This window comes from Python bivittatus, unplaced genomic scaffold, assembly GCF_059951505.1.
Source record: "Python bivittatus isolate LINGU-HERP-01145 unplaced genomic scaffold, Pbiv_v1 ctg000070_np1212, whole genome shotgun sequence".
NCBI lineage: Eukaryota > Metazoa > Chordata > Lepidosauria > Squamata > Pythonidae > Python > Python bivittatus.
The window spans coordinates 6,862,315-6,878,844 of NW_028277034.1; the positions used below are offsets into that span (position 1 = coordinate 6,862,315).

General features: G+C 36.6%; 1 protein-coding gene across 1 annotated transcript in view; it reads left to right on the forward strand.

Moving 5' to 3' along the window:
• Positions 1–16,530, forward strand: part of MTNR1A (melatonin receptor 1A) — a 39,895-nt gene that overhangs the window by 11,863 nt on the left and 11,502 nt on the right. The gene's annotated exons all lie outside the window — the stretch shown is intronic.

The window sequence follows — 16,530 nt, forward strand, 5'->3', positions numbered from 1 at the left end:
GCCTTCTGGAGACCTTATGGATCAATTCCTTCATTTCTTCCTTAATCCGGAGCAAGTTGGGCAACTAGTCCTTACTGCCAGCCACCAATCATCTGTGGTGTCATTTCCCTGCTTACAGAAAGATGGCTAAGCCACCATGTCCCCACCGGAAGTGCCTTCTGTATTTTTTGAGGCTTTCATTCCCAGAATTCCCAACCGTGCTGCCATGCTTAGTAAAAATTCTGGAAGTGGTAGATCTGCATGTCTGAAAGATACTGAATTAGGAAAAGCTTCTCCATCAGTTTCTGGATTTGATCTGAGAGCTGGATGAAATAGTGATATTTGTCTCTTCTATGGAGCCCTTTCTTTCTGACTTCCTTCCCCAGTCATCACATATAGTGTCCTTTCATGTGGCATGTTCTATATTTTTAATAGCCTTCTGTTTTCCTTGCCAAATTTTTCTATTATAAAATAGCAACCATGGAACTTTCTGATAGAAGTGATAGCAGTAGTTAATATATATGTTTGTGGCAGTTCCTTTTTTGTTTGTTTGGTTGATTTGGTTTGCTTTTTTATAATGGGAAATATAAGTTGAACACTGCTAGCCTGCAATTTTCAGTTGGAAAAAATAAATATAAATTTAGTTTTGGCAAGGCTTCCAATTCCCCTTTTATGTTCTTGATTCAATATCAGTGTTGATTGCAGAAACATATTTAATACTCCAGTGCTAAACACTACATCTTCATTTTTCTTCAGAGACCTTTCTTTAATTTTTAAAGATCAATCTTCTTAATTTATTACTAAAGGTACAACCTCATCCTATATAGAGATATCTGCTTCCAAGTAAATGAGCACAGGATTGTGATCTTAGTTCCAGTTATATCCTAATGAGATACAGATCTCTCTTTATGAAAGTTTTTACCTTTCTTAATAGGGTGGCCATTCACTGATTGTTCACTAAAGAATGTGTCATCATATCAAAGGATGACCAAAAAAAATCAAAGTTATAGATATACTGTAGATATAGATATAGGTTCAGATGATATAGATACATAATATGTGCATATACTTAGAAGAACTATTATAATTTAAATTGTACCAGGTAACACTGCAATAAAGTAATTTGTGTATCTATCCAGTTTGATGGCTAGATGCCATCAGGAATATCAAGTATCCTTCAGTTCCTTCTTATGGTATTTCATCTTTAAAATTGTGACTGGCCAGCATGTCAGAAGATATCTCAAAAGAGAGGACTGTCCTTTGCATACTGAGCCCAAGGCCAGCCTTTTCCAAAGAAGTCAGAAAATAATGCTAAAAAACCACATTGATGAATGGTCATGGATGGATAACATTAATTCTCCATGGTCTTGTGAACTCAGACCATTGTTTGGGTATTCCTGCTTGAAAGCCTACTGGAGTTTTTTTCTAGATTACTCACAGTTACATGGACCTGGTCATTGGTGACTTTCTTACGATGGTCTTACTATATTTGTTGTTGTTGTTGTTGTTGTTGTTCATGATTGTGTGTGCGTGTATTTAATATATGAATAGTGTTACAAATTCTTTTAATTATCATTCTATTGTTTTATTGCTGTTTTATCGTTAGCTATCTTGTATTGACCCTTTTATGTTTTTTTCTAATGTCTTTTTGCTAGATTTTTATCTCTGCTGTAAACTGCCTCTAGGTCACTTGGCAGTAAAACAAATAATCAGTTAAGAAAATGTATATGCCTCCTCGAGCTGTGCTGTGCTACCTCATTATGGCTGAGGAAGGTGCTGTCCCTGAGCAAAGAATGTTGACGTGTATCCCAAGAGTACAGACTCTCACCAGATTCACCCAAGGCATGAACGGTGTCACAGCTGCCTAGGTAGAGCAAGCAGGTACCTCTAGTGGGCGGCAGCGATATAGGAAGATGCTGGAGTTGGATGAAAATTTTAGTGATAATGGCAAAGACATCACGTGATACTACATGGGAGAGGGTAATAATAAACCACTCCTATTTTTTACCTCCAAAATCACATAGACAATATAAAGTGATTGATGATATAGTGCTGGATGACAGCCCCTTAGATTGGATAGTAGTCAATATGCTACTGAGGAAGAGCTGAGGATCTTTTAAAGTATTAATGGTGAATATGACATGGGTGGATTAAAGACTTTGGAACATCTAGTTGATAGTGTTGCCATGCAGGAAAGACAAATCAGAAGCTGCAAAGACAGAATTATAGTGGGAACATGGAACGTAAGCATGAACGTGGGAAAGCTCAACACAGTGGAGGATGAAAAGAATCGACTACATATTGACAGCTTAGGCATCAGAGAATTGAAACGGACTGGAGTTGGACAGAAATAGTAAAGATAGTACTTGCAGTCAGTGAGTGAATTACATCAATTAGATTTCATGGACAACCCTTTAATAAGATGATTATTCAAGTTTATGCTCCAAACACTGACGCCGAAGAGAAAGTTGACAAGCATTATAGTCAAGTTCAATTTGAAATAGACAGAACATGGAAACAAGATATGCTGCTTGTAATTGGAGACTGGAATGCCAAAGTTGGAAATAGTATAGAGGAAAACGTAGACAGACTGTATGGCCTAGGAAACAGAAATGAAGCAGGAGAATGATTTATCAGTTTCTGCCAATCCAATAATTCCTTCATTGCCAAGTCCTCAGGCAACCAAAATGACATATATATATATATATATATATATATATATATAGAGAGAGAGAGAGAGAGAGAGAGAGAGAGAGAGAGAGAGAGAGAGAGATCACCAGATGGTGTATACAGAAATCAAATTAACTATATTATTGGTACAAGTGATGGAAGAGCTAAATTATAAAAGCAAAGAGAAGAGCTGGGGCTGACTTTGGGACAGATCATGAATTGCTCAGGGGCAAGTTCCAAGTCAAGCTAAAGAAGAAGAATAAATCCCATCAACTTCCACAATATGATTGTGAGCATTTACCTCCCACCCGCCCCCATTTCTAAGTAGAACATCAGAAATCACATTGAAATCCTGAACCTCATTGATAGGGAACCCGAGGAACTATGGAATGAAATTGAAAAGGTTGTTAAGAATGAATGTGAAGAGAGATTGACAAAGGTCAAGAAACAGAAGAAAGAAAACTAGATAGCACAACAAATGTTGGAAACTGGAAATTTACTGTAGTGTGTGTGTGTGTATTTTTAAGAAAAACGTCTAAGGATGAGTCTAGAATGAAATGAGCTCACTTGGAATAGCTTGGTGTTTTATGCCATTCTGTTAGATACAGATGATAAAATGTATGGATGTTTTCCAAACCAGCAGAGGTGGCCTCATTCCATGGATGTGAAGCTATATTACTGAAGTGATATGGGAATTATGGCATTTATTTTGCCAGAGCGTAAAGGCATATGAAAATCCAAACTAAGGCAATATTCATTGTTATGAATAGATTTTCAGAGACTGAATGGAAAGGAATAATCCAGGATTCCTGAGGTCTTTAGGATTTGAAAAGTATGTAATGGGGAGAGGGGTTTATTGTGCATGTGAGAAGGAGAACACCAGGGAAGTAAAAAAATCCCAATGATATCAATGACCCCCATTTGTCTGCACAGAACAACCAGTCAGCTTAGAAAGAGATGCCTGTGCAGCCAACAAAAGCACTCAGTCACATTTCAGTAATTACAAATAGGAAACAGAGAATAGATTCTCATCTGTAAAACCTGTGCTTGTGCACTATTTCAATTAATGCACTACAATCTCTATATTTTTTTCTCCTGCTAGATCACATTGGAATAAATGGAATTTGTCCAAAATGTATTCGTATTCTAGATAGAAATATGCTTGGGATGGCATTCTTATATTTATTTATTCATTTTTTTAAATATCTGTAATCAACAACATATTCCTGGTAGTTAACTTCATAAAAGCATACAATATATAACAAGAGAAGATGTAAAGAAATAAAACACTAACAGTAATATAATCAACCGATAATAACCATAGGTGACATCAAACTGCAGCATTCTCCAAAAGCTCTGCAGAAGAATTCATCTTTAATCAATTTTTGGAAAGCCACTGGGGGATACCAGCCCTAGTCTCTAGGAGTAGATGAAAACTATTCCATAAAATATAAGACAATTACAGAAAAGCACTGTTTCCAGGTCCTTCATCTCCCTAAAATGGCAAACCATTAATATCTTTTTCCCAGAAAGAACATACTGACCAGATCAAATCTGTTGCACCTGGAAACTTCTTGGGAGCCACTGCATAACCTCTAATACAGGTGCAATGTGAGTACTGTGGCTCTCACCTACCAATAAATGGGCTAACATACTTGTACCATCTGCAGTTACCAAGTAATCTTCAAAGGCAGCCTATGTGCAGCACATCATAGTAAAGTTGTGAGGTGGCATGGTGAGGTAGGGCCCCAACTAACACACCAGGCAAAGCTGGACAAAAACTCCCTTCACCATGGCCTCCTTCTGCACATTCAGAAGTATCATGAGTCCAAAGAGACCCCCAAATCATGGGGCTTCTCCTTTAGGGACTATGCCATTCCTTCCAGAAATAAAAGTGGAACTGATTGGGACTGTTTCTGAACATTTTGCTAAAGTTTAAGTTCAGCTTGTTTTGTCCCATCTGGACCTCAACCGCTGCCAGCAACCAAATTAAGATTTCCACATTGTTTATGGCTAGGTCAAAGATACTATAGGTATCAGCTATGATACATCATGCTGAATTGCTAGATGGCGGCCATGACAATATAATTGAAGCTGTGCCTTATTTTATGTGCCTGTGACACACCTAGAAGCAGGTAGAGCTTTGCTCGCCCAGTCACAGCTGCCAGCTTGACTTTTTTTACCACGTCCTGTGGACACCCTCGAACATCTCTCTTATCTGTTAGGTGTCCCAATACTTTTCCAGCCTCCACACAATCTCTCACATTTGGAAAGAGAGCAGTTTCCCCATTGATTCTACAAATTAGGGATGGGAAGCCTGATTTGCAAGTTTCATGGAGTCCTCCAGCTGTTAGTTTTGCAGCTTTCCAGGAAGCTCCAGTTCAGGACATTGTAATTCAATGGCAAAACCACTAGTTTGGGGCTGAAAGTTTTCAAAAAATAGCCTCTTCCCAACCCCACAAAATGCTTACACTGTTTCATGCTTGCACCGTTGCTTGCACTGTTTCATCAGCCGTCTAGAGTCCTCATCCCAAATAAAACTTGAAAGTGTGACCTTCAATAAGAACAAGATTGCCTGCCTTCGTCACCTGCCCCACCTGATACAATGGGTCTTTTTAAATGTTATTTTCATTCTGTAACACTTTCACCTTTAAGATGAATGCATCAGAAAAGAAAATTGTACTGTAATTTTGAATTGAATTATCGCATTTTAGGCAGACATTTCTTGCTTTGTGAGCAATAAAATCCACATTATTGCATATCTGGCTTCTTATCAACTGTGATTAGTTGACAGTACAGATAAATCACCAGATTCATTTCCCTTTCTACCTTCATGAGGCAATTACGTTCCAGTGTAGAGCAGCATGCTTCATATATTGTAAAGTGTTAGTAGAGAGGGAAAAAGACTTTCCGAATTACTGCTTTAAGTTCCTTGGATAATTTCCTCAAATGATTTCTCCATCAGGTGGCTTCAAAGTGTGAATCTTGATGAAATATCAGGGGATTATTAGTTATATGCCTCTGTCCTTTCATTTTTAATAAGATTTATATTTAAAATTAAAGAGATGAGTGCTACATTTGGTAAAAGGTCAGAAGAGGAAAAGTGTTTTAGTTATAAACACATTTGTTTCTTAGTTTATCTTTAATATGGTGGAGATCCTTAAAGGGATTTAATAAAGAATATTATATGCTGGTTGGTCCTCATTCAGGTTACAGATTTTTGAAGATTATAGATTCTTCAAAAGGGAAAAGTATTGCTCATAGCTTAATTGTTTGAATATGTATAGGACTGCACTGTTAATATTCTTTGAACATTCCCTGCAATTTGCCCTGCAAATGATGAATCATATCATTAGTCAAGTGATATATCAAATAAAAATGTATTAGCTCATTCCATGTATCAAGTCAATAAAAAATTAGAACTAAATCATGACTTGTAATCTGGTTTCCACCATGTAGGGAATTGTGATGAAGCATATGTTGGCATTAAATGGGTATGAAAAACACTTTTGGTATATAGCAAACAAAAATTAAAGCAAACTGTGGATGCCATGCCTTTTACTGTGCATTTTTATCATTATTTACATTACTGATAAACTGCCTTGAGTATTTTTCTTCCTTCCTTGGATGTGTAGCATACGAACAATTTCAATAAATGCATTTTCATTTTTAAAAGAAGAAATGAAAAAAAAAAAAAAGACATCAGCCATGGGATCACCATTTGATGATACCTAACTGTGGACATTTGCTACAAATACAAGAGAAAGATACTAATTCCTGTGAAGCAGTTTTGCATTCAAGGCACAGAATTTCAAGCAGATGAAATACTGAAGGTTGTTAATGCAGACAGCATTTTAACAATGCAGTTCTTTCAATATTGCATGATTGATGTCTGTGGACATTCATAATTAAACTGCCAAGGATGGGAGGTATTTAAAATCAGATTTGTTTGCTTCTTTATCAATTTCTATTACATCCATTTAGTGCATATGCCTCTCTCAAGATGGCTCATAGTGTTTAAAATTAATATAATACCTCAAATATTTTAAAGAATTTTTTAAAAAAACAATTAAAGGAAATATCTATTAATAATTAAAAAGCAGGCATAGGCTGGAATTTATAGGCTGTCAAATAGATAAATAAATAAAATAGATTTTAGACTATTTATTTATTTATGATTTATATACCTCTCTATCTCAAACAAGTGACTCTGGACAGTTTACAAGTTTAAAACACAAAACCCCACCACTTATAACCTTCCCATTGCCCAAGGATAAACAGTCAGCCTACTTAGCATCATCACCCAAATACCTGGGGGAACAGCCAGGTCTTCAATGCCTTGTGAAAGACTAACAGGTTTGGGGCCACCCAAATCTCCTGGGGGATGCTGTTCCACTGGGCAGATGCTGCCACTGAGAGCCACTGCAGAGAAGAACCACCTCTGAGCCCATGTCCTGGGCATCTACTCCATTTATGCACACATGGGCCAGGCAGATTCTGTTTAGAGGAGCCAAATCATATAAGGCTTTGTAAGTAAAAACTACACCATACATTGATTCTACAAGCCTATTGGTAAATAATGAAGGGAATGAACGTTGGTGTTCTACTCACATCCTGGCTACCACATTTTGATCAATGCAGTTTCCGAGTTGTTTGGAAGGGCAGACCAATGTAGAGCATGTGCCAGGAGCACACCAACCACAGCTTCCATCTGCTTTGCTAACATGATTTGTTAATCCAAAAGGATCTCCAAATTGCAGAGGTGCTTAGCTGGGGTGGCAGAGGCGAGGGGCGAAACCCCATCCATATCTACAGTGAAACCATATCTAAGTCAAGTAACATCTAGCTGGGACTTATTTTAACCTTATTAATATCCATCCATCTATCCATCCCAGCTTCTAGAAACAGAGTAAGGACTTCCATAGCATCTTTGGCTTGGCCTGAGGTGGCAATATACAATTGAGTATCATCAGTTTTCACTGATGATGAACAAGGTATAACATCCCCCAGAGGCCTCATATACTGTATGTTAAAGACTTCATATTTGGTATAATACATTTAAACAATTCATCTGATTCATTTCCATCATATTGTATTTTAAACTGTGCTAAGTTTTCTATGGCTTCTGAGTAATTTTTAAATTCTCTGTACAGTCCACTTAACTAAGATATTGTATGAAATGTAAAGAAAAATATACTCTGACTTGGGCTGTGATTAAGAATCAGTGATAGAAACATGATTTCATTGTGTCTTCTCTATAGCTTGGGCTAAAATGCAGTTTGTGTTATTGACTTCAATGAAGGTATTTAGGCATTTGTGGTTCTCTGCTGCCTCAGAGGACATGAGTAAACTGAGGGAACAGTTATTTAATAGTAGGAACAGAGTGACAATGGAATGAATTATTTAGGCAATGGTGGTGGCTCTTACTAGAGATTTTCAAGTAGGTTTTCAAGGTTTAGATTCCTTGCGGCAAGTACGTACTGGATTCAATGGATCTGTAGGATCTCTTCCAATTCTGTAATTCTAAGCATGTGTAATTGGCCGGTTAAAATCAACAATTAAGAGGGGTCTTAATAAATGAAAGTTAAACATGCAGAACACTGAACAAAATCATCATGTCCACGTTTCTTATTTTCTGCCTTTCTAGTGCTGATGTTTGCAGTAGATTATTTCATTCACTATCAGGAAATAAAATGATTTTTTTTTAAAAAAAATAGATTCATATCAGACAACCGCCTTCCTTATTTGCCTGAATGCCAGAGTACTAACTTTTCTTGAATGGATTTTCAAGAAATCACCACATGCACAATGAACGTGGACTTGGAAGTTTAAACATGGAAAAAGGCAGCCCACATTAACTCTGCGGGAAAGGCAGATGCCTGAAGAATATTTTGAGTCATTGATTTCCATGTCCATCCTTACAGTGAAAAACCAGCAAGAATTCTGAGACCGCAGTAAAAAAATGTTCAGTGAACTCTGTTTTTGGCACATGCATCTTCACTCCCTGATTAACTCTAAAGGGGCTGAAAGTCCTATAATTCAAGATGAGGTTACCTTGACAACATCATGTGTTCAGTATCTCACTCAGAATTTCTAAATGTTCTTTCTCTCAAGACTGCAGTTAAAGTTTCTTGTGTATCTTTCTTATCAATGCTTTTGTGTGCATTTACTCTGCCAGGAGCAACAAACAATCTTTCTATCTTTCACGCAGCAGTGAATTTTTTCTAAGTCCTTTAGCAAAACACCAAAATGTTACAGAGAATTGTAATTTTAAATGCCAGGAGTAAAATCTGCAGCCCAGTTCTAAGCAGACTGAAAGCATACTATAATGTTTGTGATTTTAATTTATTTTTTCAATCAGAAAGTATATTTCCTCATTTAAATCAGTTAGTACATGTCCTCAAAACAATTTTGCAGTGTTCTTCAGTTAGCTGGTGTTTTTAAACGGCCAATGTTTTCTGCAATAGAAATAATGGATTCATCAAAGTTACATTTGTTAAAAAATAAACTTTAACATTAGAATCATCTTTTTCATGATATTTTATTCATATTTGCTGTTCCCAGACTGAATTCTAAATCCATAGCTCTTAGCTAAGAAGCAGTATAAGTATATGATTATAGGATGGAAAATAATACATGCAAAAGGTTCTGGATGTCACAGCATTGTGATGCAAATGCAGTCCTATTTATCAATGTAATCATAATGTCAAGAATAAGAGAAGTTGGTGTAAGTTCTATTCTGTTCTGTTATATACCTAGTATTTTGTATCCGGTTCTGGGCATCACATTTTAGGAAAGACCTTGACCAACTACAGCATTTCTGAAGGAGAGCATCCAAGATGGTAAGGGACCTGGAAGGAAAAACATGGTTAAAAGCATTAGGTATATTATTAGGAGAAAAGATTGCTGTGGGGAGACATGAGTATCTGAATGGCTGTTACATAGACCAGCCAGAATTGTTCATAATTGTTCCAAAATATACGGCTTAAATAATGGATTTAAATTACAAACAAACGGTCTCAGTTGGTCCTCAGGTTAACAGTTTTTCAACCATGGTCATTTATCAGGAATGTTGTAAAAATGGATCTCTTCACTGGGCAAGGAGCTGGAGTTAAATGACTTCTAAGGAAATTTCTACCCCTAATGCTCTCATTCTATATAGCAGTGCATTTTTGAAAATGTGCACATTTTGATTGATAGATAGATGACTGGTAGGTAGGTAGGTAGGTAGGTAGGTAGGTAGGTAGATAGATAGATAGATAGATAGATAGATAGATAGATAGATAGATAGATAGATAGATGATAGATAGATAGATAGATATCTGGACTCTGATCAGTATGAGGTGTATACATATTTTTATTAAATAAAACATTCCAAACTAGACATTAATATATGCATATTTTGGAGCTAAACATCTCCACAATATGGCAGCAGTGGTGATATATTTTCTTCAGAGAGGATTTTGAAGTGGTTCTCTTTGATCTGAATTAATTCTCAATCTGTTCTTTCTCTTGGTGTTCTCTTTGTCTATCTGTGTGACTGAAATTAATGAAAGCCTGCCAGACTCTTTTTCAATTTTTCCTAATTTAAATGATAGCTTTGTATCGTCAGATATGTATCAATTATTTAATAATGAAGTTACTTGTAAGTAACTTACCATTACTAATGAAAAGGTTACCTAGATGTTATCTTTCTTCTGAAAGTTTTGTCATTTACATTATTCAGATCTAACTCCAGAATGGTGTTCACTTGGTTATCAATTCCATAATCATATTTCCAAATGAAGGTCTGATGTATCTCTGAAGTTCAAAGTGGCATCCGTAGCATTTTTTCATCCAGTTTTTTTTCCTATAGCCCCACCCTGGATTCAGCTGAGAGTTAAGAGATAGTGGCCCAAAGTCACCCACTGAATTCCTATGGGTAAGGATAGACTTGAACCTTGCTGTCCACAATCTTAGTCCAACACCATAACCACTACTCAATACTGCACAGAAGGCCGATTCAAAAATGGGTGGTTGGATTGCTAAACTTTTATTTAAAAAAATATCATCATCATCATCATTATCATCTTGGGTTGATCTAGGGTTAGAGCTTGGTTAAACTAGTCAATGTATGCAAGTCAAGTAAAGATTAATCCTGGAAGACTGGCAGATCATCTTTAAAACTGGTAGTCATTGGGAAACTGGCTATAAAAGTCTTTGAAGAGCTACATCTGATGTATACCTGGCATAGCTTGGTGGCTGGATGCAAATTTTGAATTCAGGTCCCAGGTTTGCATATAATTATTGGTTAGGGAATGAGTAATTTAGAGATGAAACTGTAATCTGTAACATTTGAATACAAATATATAATGCCTTCATATATTCAGAGAATCAAATTTCCACTGCTGATAGTAGCCTTCCTTTTCAATATATCTATATAGATGTCTTCTCAGAAGTAAATCTGATTAGGTTCAGTAGAGTTTACCTCCAAATAAATGGGTATGGAATTGGCCAATAGAGGAATGCACTAGCCCAAAATAGATCTTTCAGAGCAGTTAGGTAGCCCATAGCCAGGATTCCATGAGACTCCTTGCTCTCCAACTTTGTACTTAATATAAAGGTACTGAAACATATTGTACAAACTGAATAAATTGAACAAACATTCCTCAGGTGAAAAAGCAGATTCCAAATCTCATCTTCAATTGTATTTTTTTTTGTATCAAGACAGAGGAGGAAAGGAAGAGAGAAAATAATGGATTCCAGTGAAGAAATTCCACTTTTTCATATTGTTTTAAGCTACCTTCAAAGATTTGTATCCAAAAAAGAATAATAGTGACAGCATTGACCAATCATTGGTCAAAGAAATTGCATTTTTTCTTTTCTCTGATCTTTGGCACAATGATATAATGGTCTTTAGTTTGCTTGTTTGTTTGTTTTCAGGAAGAGTAAATTGTTAAATGCCTATAGCATTTTTTGTTGTGAAACTGTTAAGGTATCATTACGTTGTACATAGGGCTGCAAAGGGCACGTTTATCTTTATATTTATTTAAGAATAGCGAGTCAACTACTGTTACACATGCTGCTTCCAGGTTCGGCTTATGGTCACTCACTCACACACTCATAGCCTGTTGAGGCACGTGGATCTTGTCAGCCCCCCTTGCTTTCTACCTCGGTTTTCCAGATAGGTGCGGCTGGAGCAGACAGACACACAGCCCTGGTCAACAGCCGGGAAATAATTAGGGATACACACAAATCACTTCCAACCGAACACTGAGGCACAAGAGGTTCTTTGTAATACACGGAGACCCGGTGAATTTAAAGTAACACCAAAACTTTACTGGTTGCAAGATACATTTGCTCTTTCTCATACACACACACACGCTCATCCACACTTACCCATGTCCTTTCCAACTAGGCTGCCAGGCACTAGCTAGAGGGACAGAAGCCACCAAGTCTGGATCCAAAGGTGACTCAGATGACTCAGCTCAGACAACTCAGACGACTCAGAGTGAGTGGGCTTTGGGACCACTTTTATCCCCAAAAGTCCTTGCTTTGTTGATTCACAAGTCTGGCAGTTGTTGATGGGATTGGGGTTTCCATGTGCTCAGGCCCAACTTCTTTTGTCTGGTTCAGGTCACATTTTTCCTTTGTTTCCTTAAGGACTTCCTTCCTTATCTACCTCCCTGAAGGGATCTCATAGACAAGATGAGGTTTTTGTCCTCTCTGCTTACGTGCCTGCTTCATCTTTAGTTATGGCAGCTTCAGCCTCGTCTCACACTACACAGTTATCCATATATGCTGATATATGTATATACAGATTTGTGTATGCATTTTCTAGCAAAAAGTAATGCTGCATGCTCACTTTTTGAGTATGTGTTGATGAAACTCTAAAGAGCAAATCTAGGTTTTGTTTTTTGGTACATCTGCTCTAAAAAAGCATTTTTTTAAAAAAAATTGGTGATAAAACTGCCCTGAAAGCTCTGGGCTAGGTTAAAATACAAAGATTGACTAAGAGTGATCTTTTGGCACTAGCCTTTTTAGATACAGCCTTCACATACTACTTTCACAGTAAATAAAATTCAGATGCCAGCTTGCCCTGTCCTATCAAACTTTTGGCTGGAGAAAAGGATGGAAAGTTCCATTACAGCAGCACAGTCTGAGCCTCAGATCATATACAGCATCTGATTTCCATTTTTTTGACCTGGAGCCTCCTTCAACCACAACTTCTGAATATCAATGGCAGAATTTTCTCCATTTTAAGGTGGGAAACAGATGAAACTATAGCCCTAGGAAGGAAAGAAAAAGAGAGAAAAAAGTTCATTAGCTCAAACTCAGGAATATCTTGAGTGACATATTTGTGACCTGGTTCTTCCCACTTTGCATAATTATTACAGTTATCATAGTATTTGCCTTCTCAAACAAGTTTCATATGTTTCCTGCTACTGAAAGGTTAGCCATCCCTGCATTAGGATCTATGCACTCTTCTAGGTGGTTTCTTATCTGAGTTTTTTGGCCCATCTATTTTCCTGATGAGCACTTCCTTTTTCTAGCATGCGGACACTTCCCATTAACCCAAAGACCCAGTTACAAAGACAATCATAACATTCCTTGGGCTAATGACAATCACGGTGGCACCAGTGACTGAAACAAAAATGGCACTAGAACTATGGAAATTGCAACTGGCCATTAGCTATGATTTCCTAGTTCTTACATACTGTACAAGAAATACCAGAATTTACTTTTCGATACACAAAAAAATATAGTGTGAAGTGACATTTCCAGAAAATTCCTTATTTGGCCAATACGTTTGAATCTACCGTTATTAAAACTGTTTTCCAATCTGGGGAAAAAGAAATCTGACTCTACAGTTTTGCAAACTCATCCGCTTTTCCCATTCAACATATCCTTGCCAAAGAATAACTCATTAGCTGGAAGAAATGTGTTTGTAGAAGAATTAATCAACTTAAGGTTGATTACACAGGAAGTAAATCTCAAGCATAATGATAATAACTGTAATATAAGGACACTAAGGCATGCATTATTTCTATCCTTCAGAAAGATTCTGTCCTCCCCCCTCAATTTAAAATAGAATTCTATCACAGAAATTTTAACCTATGTTTACAGGCTTTAATGAGAGCATGATATTGGCTTAGTTTGTAGTTCGATTTGTAGTTGTTTCCCTTCCAACGTGTGGCAAAATTCCCGTCTATAGAAATCAGAATTTCATTCAGGCAGATGTCATTTACTGAATCAGTCACTAGAGGGAAAAATTATTAAGCCCCAAAGGACAGTGCAAATAAAATTGTTTCCATCTTTCCGATGATTTTATTTAAATAGCAGGGAGATGGTGGTTAGATAGTAGTCAGATACATTTTCCAACAAGAATCTAAAATATTATTTCAAATGTATCTAAATCACATTAAATCAGCACTCAAGCTATTGAATTGAATTTATTGTAGAAACTGAAAGTTAAAAAATTGGAGATGAGTTATATACACATATAGTGCTGGAGTTTTTGATATTAAGGGAACAAAATAACGATGTAGTTGAATGCATATTTTAAACTACAAGGAAGTAGATTTCATAAAAGTCAGAGCAATAGCAAGAAAGCCAATGGAAAAAGGACCTTGAATGGGAGGAATTCCCCCCAAAATAGGAGAGACTAAAATCACATTTGCAAGTAATTCCAATGAGGAAATATGACTCTAAAATAAACCAGTGCAGCTACTTAAAAGATTTAGTGCAGAACTGAATACAAAAGGGACATGTATAAATTATGAAAAGAGGGATAGGTCATCAGTGAGGATTATATAAACTAGAATTATAGAAATGGTGTCAGCAAAGCTGAGTCTCAAAATGAGCTGAAGTTGACAAAGGATACTAAGAACAACCAAAAGAGAAAATCAGTATATTGGTCGCTCAGTGAAGACAGTAACTTGCTAATAAGTAACAATAAAGGAACACTACTTATTAATCACAAGAGGTTCTATTTTGGCTCAGACTTCTTTAAGGAGATTAGATGTTCCACCAGACAAGGTGCCTCCTCAAAAGGCAGGAATAAAGCTGAGATCAATAGCGACGTGGTCAGGGAATAAATATGCACTTGGAACCTAAATATCCAAGGCCAAATTCATTGCATCCCAAGGTACTGAAGAAAATTGCTGATAGTCTGGCTGAAAATTTACTTTGAGAAATCCAGAAGCTGGTCAAGTGCTAGATGATTAGAAGAGGACAAATGTAGCTCCTATCTGAAAAAGAGTAAAAAGGAAAACTCATGAAAATTCAGTCTGACTGCATCTGATGCCTGGGAAGAGGTTAGGTAAATCATTAAAAAGCAGATTTTAAAGCACCTTGGAAACAGTTCTGTGGGTAACAGAAGTTAGTATGAATTTACCAGACCAACCCAATCTCACTTTTTAAAAAATCAGGTAACTTCCTTAATAGGTTGCGGGAATGCCATAAAAATAATATAACTTTATTCTAGCAAAGTGTTTGAGAAAGTACTCCATGTAGCAAGCTAGTTAAGGCTGGGTTTAGTGGCTAGATAATTCAGTACATACATAACTAACTTAAAAATCATATTCAGAAAGTGCCCACTAATAATTCTTCATCAAATTGCATTGAGATATTAACTATGATGCTATAAAGTTCATTCCTTGACCCATTTTTATTAATGACTTAAATGACATGATGGACAGGATCCTTACCAAATGTGCAGATAACACAAAATTGTCATGGGTCATCTAACAGTATAGAATGAAAGTTATCTCATTTGGCAACAGCATTTATGAAAAAAGATAATTGAATAGTAATTAACTGCGAGCTGATGATGAGCTAGAAGAGTGGCTGCCAGAGGGGGAAAAAAAGAAAGAAAATGCAATTTTAACACATTGACAACATTGACAAAAGCATAGCTTCTAAATAATGGGAGGAAATAGTTTCATTTCATTCTGCATGGGTCAGATCTCCAGCTTCAAATATAATGTCCAGTTCTAGGCACCTTACTTTAATTCAGACACACTGGAACAGGGTTCAAGAGTGGTAAGAAGGATAATCAGGACTATGAAAAGAAATGAAAAAAGCTGGTTATGTTTAAGAAAGGAGCAAAGGTGATTGTAATCTTTAAATACCAGAACAGATGTCACACAGAAGGAAGTCCTCCTTATTCCAGATCACAAGACAGAGAATAATGTATTTAAGTTACAGAAAGGCAGATTTCAGTTGAGTATTAGAAAAAAACTCCTACCTGTTGGAACAATTTGACAGTGGAACCAATACAGTCTTTTGGAGTAGGTGGCCATAATAAATCGAAATAATAATAATAATAATAATAATAATAATAATAATAATATCTAAGGATTGGCTGGCTCCCTTTGCTGGTTGGGCTCAAGAGAAGCTTGAGAGGCCATTTGTCAAATATGCTTTACTTTGGGTTTCTTTGCTGAGCAGGGAGTTAGATTTGGTGACCTAAATGGTCCTGTCTATCTCTCCAATTTTATCATTCTAATAGATAAAATTGAGAAAAAGTGTATATAGAAAATGCTTGGAAAATCTGCAACTTTCCACCTGGAAAAAGAATCCCATTTTTTTAGCATATCAACATGACAATCCAGGGCTGGAAGTTCCCAGAACTGAAACTTAGGCGTCGCATTATGAGTAACACTATTGTGCCTAATATTGCCAACTAACTGATAGAGCATTCAGTGTTTAAGGCAGGTGGTTTTTTGTTTGTTTGTTTGTTTGTTGTCAGCCCTACCTGAACATGTAAGAATTGATAGATGGGTTTTTGGGATACTCTGTCTCTAAACTTTGCTAATTTTAGGACAAACCAAGTATCAATTACCCAACTTGAAGCCTTTTTATTTCAGCTTCAGGAAAGATGGCAGGGCAGAACATTTG